The 9,340-nt window shown below is 40.3% G+C and overlaps 1 pseudogene; it reads right to left on the bottom strand.

The window, feature by feature from the left end:
- Positions 1–6,035: 6,035 nt before the first annotated feature.
- Positions 6,036–6,184, bottom strand: LOC128665379 (uncharacterized; annotated as a pseudogene).
- Positions 6,185–9,340: the final 3,156 nt, after the last annotated feature.

The raw sequence follows: 9,340 nt of genomic DNA, 5'->3' as shown, positions 1-9,340 counted from the left end.
TTTACAAACTCCCCCTTTCCTCGTTCTGACCACCATCTCCTTACTTGCAACATATCATCCCTCCCTACAACTCTCCCTCCTTCTGCTCCTCACACCAAACTTCACAGAAGCATTACGTCATTAGATCAACAACAGCTTTCTAATTCCCTCAAACCTCTCCACTCATCCTTCTCCTCCTTTTCATGCCCTGACCAATCAATCTGCTGAGCGGCACTGGAGAAAATCTAGGAGTTCAGCTGATTTTCAACATTACAAATTTATCTTGAACTCCTACTACTCTGCCCTTAATTTCCATAAGCAACACTTCTTCTCTACTCTTATCTCTAATCTTTCTTCAAACCCAAAACGTTTGTTCTCCACTTTCAATACTCTTCTCCGCCCTCCCCCACCTCCTAATACAACTTCTCTGTCAGCTCAAGACTTTGCCAACCACTTCAATAACAAAATCAACTCCATCAGAAATGAAATCAGCTCTCAACATAATTCCATTCTCTCACCCCCTCAAATGCTCTCAATCAACCACAACCCACATAACCTTAAACTTAGCTCATTCTCCCCTGTTACTGAGGAAGAAGTTTCGGCACTTATACTGCGCTCTCACCTCACTACCTGTCCCCTTGACCCTATCCCCTCACAGCTACTCCCCTCCCTCTCTGCCACCCTTACCCCTATACTCACACACACTTTCAACCTCTCCCTCAGCACCGGTATATTTCCCTCATCGCTGAAACATGCACTGGTCACACCTATCCTCAAAAAACCTTCCCTTGATCCTACCTCCCCATCCAACTACCGCCCTATTTCCCTCCTCCCTCTTGCATCAAAGCTTCTCGAAAAACTAGCTTATGCATGCCTATCCCATTTCCTTACAATAAACTCCCTCCTTGACCCATTGCAATCTGGATTTCATCCCCATCACTCCACAGAAACAGCAATTGTTAAGGCTACCAACCTACTTACAGCAAAATAAAAAGGCCACTTCTCTCTGCTTATTCTCCTTGATCTGTCCACAGCCTTTGACTCTGTTGACCACCCTTTCTTGCTCCAAACCCTCCAATCCTTCGGCATATGTGACACAGCCCTCTCGTGGCTCTCTTCCTACCTGTCAAACCGTACCTTTAGTGTAGCCTTCTCTGGGGCCTCCTCTGCCCTGTCACCACTTTCTGTCGGAGTACCGCAAGGCACTGTCCTCGGTCCCCTTCTCTTCTCAATCTACACGTCATCACTAGGTTCCCTAATAAAGTCCCACGGTTTACAATATCATTTGTATGCCGATGACACCCAAATCTACTTCTCTGCACCAGACCTTTCTCCTTCCTTGCTAACCCGTGTCACTGTCTTTCTCACATCTCCAACTGGATGTCCTCTCACTACCTCAAGCTAAATCTCTCCAAAACTGAGCTCCTTATTTTCCCCCCTTCTTCATAACTCTCCATCCCCAATCTCTCTATAACTGTCGACAACTCCATCATTACCCCTACCCGCATGCCCGATGTCTCTGGGTCACATTTGACTCAGATCTTTCTTTCACTCCTCACATTCAGTCTTTGGCTAAAGCCTGCCGCTTCCACCTTAAAAACATCTCTAAAATTAGACACTTCCTTACACAAGACACAACTAAGATTTTAATCCACTCTCTCATCCTCTCCCGCCTCGATTACTGCAACTCTGTCCTCTCTGGTCTCCCCACCTACCGCCTAGCTCCTTTACAATCCTTAATGAATGCCTCTGCCAGACTCATCTTCCTTACAAGTCGCTCTTCATCTGCTGCACCTCTCTGCCAATCTCTTCACTGGCTTCCTCTTGCCTCTAAGATCAAACACAAAATTCTCACTCTTACATACAAAGCCCTCAACTGCACTGCTCCCCCCTATATCTCAGACCTTGTCTCCAGATACTCTCCCTCCCATCCCCTTCGCTCTGCTCACGACCTCCTACTCTCCTCCTCTCTTGTCACCTCATCACACTCCCATTTACAGGACTTCTCCAGACTGGCTCCCATCTTGTGGAACTCTCTGCCTCGCTCCACAAGACTCTCTTCTAGTTTTAAAAGCTTCAAGTGCTCCCTAAAGACTCTACTGTTCAGGGATGCATACAACCTACGCTAACCTTTCTTTATACCAGTTCCTCTCCTCCATTGCTATCCCCTGAATCCCCTTAGCATGTAAGCTTAAGAGTCCAGCTGTTTGTTGATCACCTTCTCAAGAGCTGACTACAACAACTCTTGGCAGGGCCCTCTACCCATTTGATCCCTATAACTGTTTTTTTTGTACTCCGCCTTTGTTAATAGCGCTGCAGAATCTTTTGGCGCTCTACAAATAACCAATAATAATAAATGCCCGACAATTAATGCTGTCCACACGCCGTGATGTCCAGCGGACAGCTTGACCAATTTTAAAGGGACAAGTTGGGATAGAGACAAAATATAATAATATGTACTTTAATTACTTTACCTGCTAATTTATACTGCAGTGCCTCACCATTAACACTTTCTTTTAAGTTTCCAAATTTTACAGCTCTAACTTCCCCCACACATTTCCTTCTATGGCTGTATCTATATCCACCTTTGATTTGGTAAAATGCAGACGTGCACACTCATTATGCTCAATAAGCTGCTGTGAACTCACTTGAAATACGATGCTTGTGTTTCTGATGCTAAACACTAATAAGGGGGGGGGGGGTGGATCAGACTTCTCCAGACAGCATGGCTATGTAACTAATTTTGCTTATTTTTGAAAATGATTTTAAAATACTTGCCATAAATTTATAAACAATGTTTTTATGCAAACTATTCTTACTTAATTACCCCTTTTAGGATATGCACAGATCTGAACATGTTTTATGGCACTTTAAATGGAGCCAATGTGTGTCCTGGAGACCAAGCTTCAGTTAACCCTTTCACCCAATAAAACGTAAATATACGCCTTGCGGTACTTTGCTTATCATATTTCAAGGCGTATATATATATATACGTCTGAGCTTCAGGAAGCTCCAGCACTCTCGGCTGTTAAGTTCCTGAAGCTTCAGGCATCTGCCACATATGGAGCCAGAGTGTGATCGGTGCTCCGGCTCCATATGAGGGCAGATGCCTCATCGTTGCGGATGGTGACACTGTGTGTTACCATCTGTAATGATCTTCTGCTGGTGCCGGCGGGAGGCGGGTGGGTGGGGGGAGGGAGGGAAGGGGAGGGCCCTACACTACAGATTTTTTTTTTTTTTAAAGGAACATGGAGGGATAGGGCAGCTATACTACAGAAAAGGGGTTTGGGGGTGTGGGGGGTTAATAAACAGCGATCGAAGGGGGAGAGATGGTGGAAACACTACACTACAGAAAAAAAAAAAAATAAACAATAAATTAAAATAAAGGGGTTTATAGGTACTGGCAGACAGCTGCCAGTACCTAAGATGGCGGCAATAGAGGGGAGGGTTAGAGAGCAGTTTGCAGGGGGAACAGGGTGGTTGGAGGGTTAAGGGGATCCTACACAGCAGAAAAAAAAAATGTATTAAAAAAAAAAAAAAATATTGGCAAAAAGCCAGTCTTTAAAGGGACAGTCAACACAAAAATTGTTATTGCTTAAAAAGATAGATAAGCCTTTACTACCCATTCCCCAGCTTTGCAGAAAAAACATGGTTATATTGACATACTTCATAAATTTTAAACCTCTAAATTTCTGTCTGTTTTTTTTTTTGTGAAAATATTTTTATTGAAATCTTCCAAATCCACAGATAAATGACAACAAAACTTGCAGAGAATAATATTATCCAAGGTTTCAAGATATATCAAACAGTACTATGGCATATTCCGCCTTCATACAAAAACTATACAAGCTTGTCATACAGTTCCCATTGGTGAAAATAGAGGAAGCTTTCCATTTTATCGAATAGAACTCTTAATCAGAAAAAAAGAAAAAGAGAAATAATAGAAGAGAGAAAATGAGGAACATTTTTATCTAAAAAAGATAAAAAAATTAAAAAATTAAAAAAAAGAAGAGAAGAAACAAGAGAAAAAGAAGCGTGAAATAAAGCACTCGTGGGAGTTTCCAGCTATAAAGTCCGCTCTCCTAGCTTTCCCTTCCTCCTTCTTGTTTGCATCCTCGTATAGTCTTCCCAAACTATCCATTCTTCCCAAACTTTAAGGAATTCCTGTCTTTTGTCTAACAAAGAAGATGCTATAGTCTCCATTTGGTGATAGTATCTAATTTTGTTTATTATAATATCATAGTGGGGAACTGTAGTTTTCCAGAATTTTGCAATTACTGTTCTGACAGCAGTACATATTATACCTACTAATTTTAATGAGTGCCTATTAAGCCCCTCAATCGGGAAATGCAAAAGAGCGTGTTCAATGGTTAATGTAATTAGTCTGTTAAAGATCTTACTAAGTAGCTCTGAGGTGGCTTCCCAAATTTTAGTACTTTCGTGGCACTCCCACCACATATGAGCATAGGTACCTTCTGCTTGACATCCTCGATAACATTGTGTTGGTCTAACTATGGTTGTATCTGTCTTATAATATTTGAATCTACTTGGATAGTTATACCACCTATATGTCGCTTTAATATAATTTTCTTTTAGATTTGCGCTAATAGAGCAAGACAGACCCTTTTGGATTATGGTAGCCCATTCTTCTGTATCTCTAGAGAGGTTAATCTCATTTTCCCATTTTTTAATAAAGTATAGCTTCTCTAAGCTTTGCTTCCTGAACAGGAATTTATATAGGCTAGAGATAGTTCCCCTAATTCTGGAGGTGGAGTTACAGACTTTCTCAAATAGTGTAGGACTATTTGAAACTCTTGTTCTGCGGACTTCGTCTATCTTAGATTTTAGTTGGAGATAATGGAACCAGGAGTGTGGTGTGGAGGGCAAGATATCATTATATTGCTGGAACGTGATGACCTCAGAATTTTGTAATGTGTCAGCAATTCTGTATAGACCTTTATTGGCCCATATTACATTAGCTTGGTTACTGCAACTACTTGAGGCTATCCATAATGGTGTAAGAAGTGACCCTTCCGGGATTAAATTATATCTGTTTTGTAGTTTATCCCAAATTCCTAACGTGTGTGCTAATGAAGTGTATTTCGTCCAAAGACCTGGTCTGTCCTTTTTAAGTGTCCAAAACATCTGATAAACTGGGTTAAGATAAATATATCTCTCTCTAAGTGAACCCATGCTAGTTCGCTACCTGAATTATGTAGGAGCGCCATCTGGGCTAATCTAGCAGCATTAAAATAAACTTGGAGGTCAGGGACTCCCAATCCGCCTTCTGATTTGGGTTTCAAGAGGGTACTTCTATTTATTCTCGCTTTTTTATTAGCCCAGATAAATTCGAAGATATGTTTTTGGACCATTTTAAGATCTCTGGGAGGAATATCAATAGGTAGTGATCTAAATAAGCATAGTAGTTTTGGGAGTATTACCATCTTACTGACAACCATTTTCCCATAAAATTAGATTCTATATGTGCTCCAGGTTTTCATTTCATTCTGTAAGTGTTTATATAGCGGGGGATAATTAAGTTTGTATAGCTCTTTCAAGTTATATGGGATTAGAACTCCGAGGTATTTAATCGCTTGAGTGGCCCACTTGAAATTAAAATTAATTTCTAGCAATTTTTTGGTATGACTAGGAAGATGGACCTCAATCGCCTCACACTTGTCATTGTTAATTTTATATCCTGATAGGGTGCTAAACTGTGACAGAAGCTCATATAAAACCGTTAACGACAATAATGGTTTGCAAATCGTGAGTATGATATCATCGGCGAATAAGGAAAGTGTGTTCCGTTTTACCCACTTTTATACCAGTGATGTCTCTTTGGTGTCTTATGCTAGCGGCTAAGGGCTCAATGCATATGGCGAATAAGAGGGGCAACAATGGACACCCCTGTCTGGTGCCATTATGAATAAATATTCTTTTGGATTGGTACCCTGCTACTCTAAGATAGGCTGATGGATTACTGTAAATGGCTTGTATTGCTTTAATAAAAGAGCCTGAGATCCCAAACTGCTCCAGGGTTTCAAACATATAATCCCAATGAATGCGGTCAAATGCCTTCTCTGCGTCCAGAGATAGGAACAGAGAAGGCACTTCTTCTTTTAACTGTATATGTGTTGAAAGGCCACTAGGACCTCTTCCATCCTTGTCAAGGGGAGTGCTAACCTTCTCTCCTTTCATACAACACTTCTGTCTGTTTTTAAGTCCCTAAAGACAGCCCCATGATCACATGCTTTTGTATTTACTTTTCACATCAGGGGAAGCTAGTTCATGTGAGCCATATAGATAACATTGTACGGACGCCCGTGGATTCTAACAACACAGCACTAATTGGCTTAAATGCAAGTCAATAGATAATGTCATGTGATGCTTAAATACAAAGTAATCACAGAGGTAAAAAGTGTATTAATTTAGCAGTGTTGGTTATGCAAAACTGGGGAATGGGTAATGGGTAATAAAGGGATTATCTATCTTTTTAAATAATAACATTTTTTGCGTTGACTGTCCCTCTAAGATGGGGGTGACCAGTGTGGGGTGGGTGGAGTGAAGAAAGCTGTTTGGGAGGGATTAGGGGCTGGGAAGTGTCAGGTGGGAGGGTAATCTCTACACTAAAGCTAAATTGAACCTTACAAGCTTCCTATATAACCTGCCAGGAATAATACAAGTGTGATGCACAGCTGCAATTAGTGGCCTTCTAATTACCGAAAAGCAATGGCAAAGCCATATATGTCTGCTATTTCTGAAGAAAGGGGATCCCAGGGAAGCTTTTACAACCATTTGTGCCATGATTGCACAAGCAGTATGTAAATTATTTCAGTGAGAAACCTAAAGTTTGTGAAAAAAAATAAATCAATTAATTGCATTTGGCGTTGAAATGGTGGCATGAAATATACCAAAATGGGCCTAGATCAATACCTTGGGTTGTCTACTTAAAACATATATATATATAATTTTAACAGGTAAATAAAATAAAAAAACAAGGCTCTATTTCTGTTTTAATGGAGTGATGACAAAAATGCTGAAAATTCCCCGGTATTATCTGCAGTCTGGACAAGTATGGTAGTAGTTTTTGTTAATTATTAAGCTCTCACCAACGCCGCTCCCCTCTACCTATCCTCTCTAATACACAAGTATACTCCAGCCCGCCCACTACGATCCAATAATGACCTGCTCCTTGCATCCGCGACTATCACCTCTTCTCATGCTAGACTGCAGGACTTCTGTCGTGCAGCACCTACCCTCTGGAACACTCTCCCTCGTGCTGTCAGGCTTTGCCCTAATTTTTCTTCCTTTAAATGCTCCCTGAAGAATTTTCTGTTCAGAGAAGCCTACCACCCAACTCAATAATAAATTAATTTCACTTACCTAACATTTCCCTCATCTAACTCTGTATTAACAACTTTCTCAATCTTGCAGTCCTCACCTCCTGTTTCTCAACCTCCTACCCTTCTAGATTGTAAGTTCCCACGGGAATAGGGCCCTCAATTCCTCCTGTATGCGTTTGTAAATTTTGTCCTGTCTCCTACAAGTTTTATATCATTGTTTTATTTAAATGAATTGTATCCTTGGACAGCGCTGCAGAATATGTTGGTGCTTCATAAATAAAGTATAATAATAAATAATAATAATTATTGTTAGTGGTTTGTTGAAGCTTGAGAGTAACTCAGTTGCTGCAGCATAACAAGTAATGGGAATACGCGTCACACAATGCAAAATATTAGAGGATATTTAAAACACACTAGGCATTGTTACACCATTTATTGTAGTCATTTCTTGGAACCTATGGGGTTAAATATACAGTAGTAAATGTGAAATATGTTTAAAGGGACAGTATACACCAAATTTCATATAACTCATGTAATAGACACTACTATAAAGAATAAGATGCACAGATACTGATCTAAAACCCAGTATACAACCTTTTAAAAACTTACTTAGAAGCTCCCAGTTTAGCACTGTTGTCGAGGGGTTGAGAAAGAGAAAGAAGTGTTGACCCTCCCCTGCAAATGAAAAGACCCATTACACAAACAGGAGCAGTAGGAATCTGTAGACCTGGGTCTACATTGATACTTTGGGGCTTGGTTGGGAGTCAGAAAATCATCACAATGTTATTAAAATATAAGCAAAACTATACAGTGTAACAAAAACACTCCGAGGTGGGCTATATAAATGGATCATCTACAAAACATTTATTCAAAGAAAAATCTAGTGTACAGTGTTCCTTTAACTCAGTGAATATTCTATGCTCCTTTATTGTAAAGTAGCATTAAATTAGCAAGTCCCCAAACACATTGAATTACTGTTGCCCAATATCACCGGTGGTTCAGTAACTCCTCTAATGATGGGAGCACTACAGACCGAAGTCCCTTTAATGTAAAAAACACAATTACTTGCGCTAAAAACAGCAAAGTATCACCAGATAAAAAGGGGACACTGTATCTAAAAATACAATTTTAATAAACAAAGTATCTATATATAAATATATACCCACCGGTCGTATATCATCTTATATACATAAAACATCTAAAAACAGTTATAGGAGGTCCTTGATATATAGTGGAATAAACTCTCAGTCCAGTATAATATCCGGCAAACCACTTTGTGATATGAGAGATTCACTTCAAGTATGGAAATCCTTTAGTGCTTAAAGCCTTATGTGTCAGTTGTACATAATCATAGGACAGTTCTTTTGTCCAACACAAGAAAAGGTGACGGTATATCTGTACCTGGTTATTTTACACCCCACTTTCCTGTACCTGATCTGTCCGTAGAGGTTTACGAGTGTATGACTTCCGGATTGTTTAGTCCAGATCACCTGGTCCGGATCATTATTCACCCAATACAAAAACGTACCTCATTTCAGTCTGTACCTGGCAGGTCTGTATGGGGTAGCGGGTAAACAGCTTCGGCGTGCTTGGGAGGTGTGGTTGTGCGTTGCGTCCTATTCACGTGACCTACAAGCTCCAATCCAAATCCTGGTTAAGTTCCGGCAACGGGTAAAAGAAATTGACAGAGCGATCTGTATATTATTCTGTTTCTTCAACAGATCGACCATCCACATCAGAGTATCACCATCTATGCGTCTCAGCCGTTAGGCCTTTATCTTGATCCGGATAGTCGTACACCCGTAAACCTCTACGGACTGATCAGGTACAGAAAAGTGGGGTGTAAAATAGTAACAGGTTGAGGCAACATACAAAAGGTTTCTATAGATGTGGAAGGGTGGGGTGTACATGTTGTACCCACATACACCAAGATAATAAACATTTTTGTATCCACAAAAGGTGGTAAATGACACAACATACAAGAACTAATGAATTGTAAATCCAACTATGTGGTTTAC

This window comes from Bombina bombina, chromosome 6 (assembly GCF_027579735.1).
Source record: "Bombina bombina isolate aBomBom1 chromosome 6, aBomBom1.pri, whole genome shotgun sequence".
NCBI classification, from domain to species: domain Eukaryota; kingdom Metazoa; phylum Chordata; class Amphibia; order Anura; family Bombinatoridae; genus Bombina; species Bombina bombina.
This window is presented reverse-complemented; position numbering and strand designations above follow the sequence as displayed.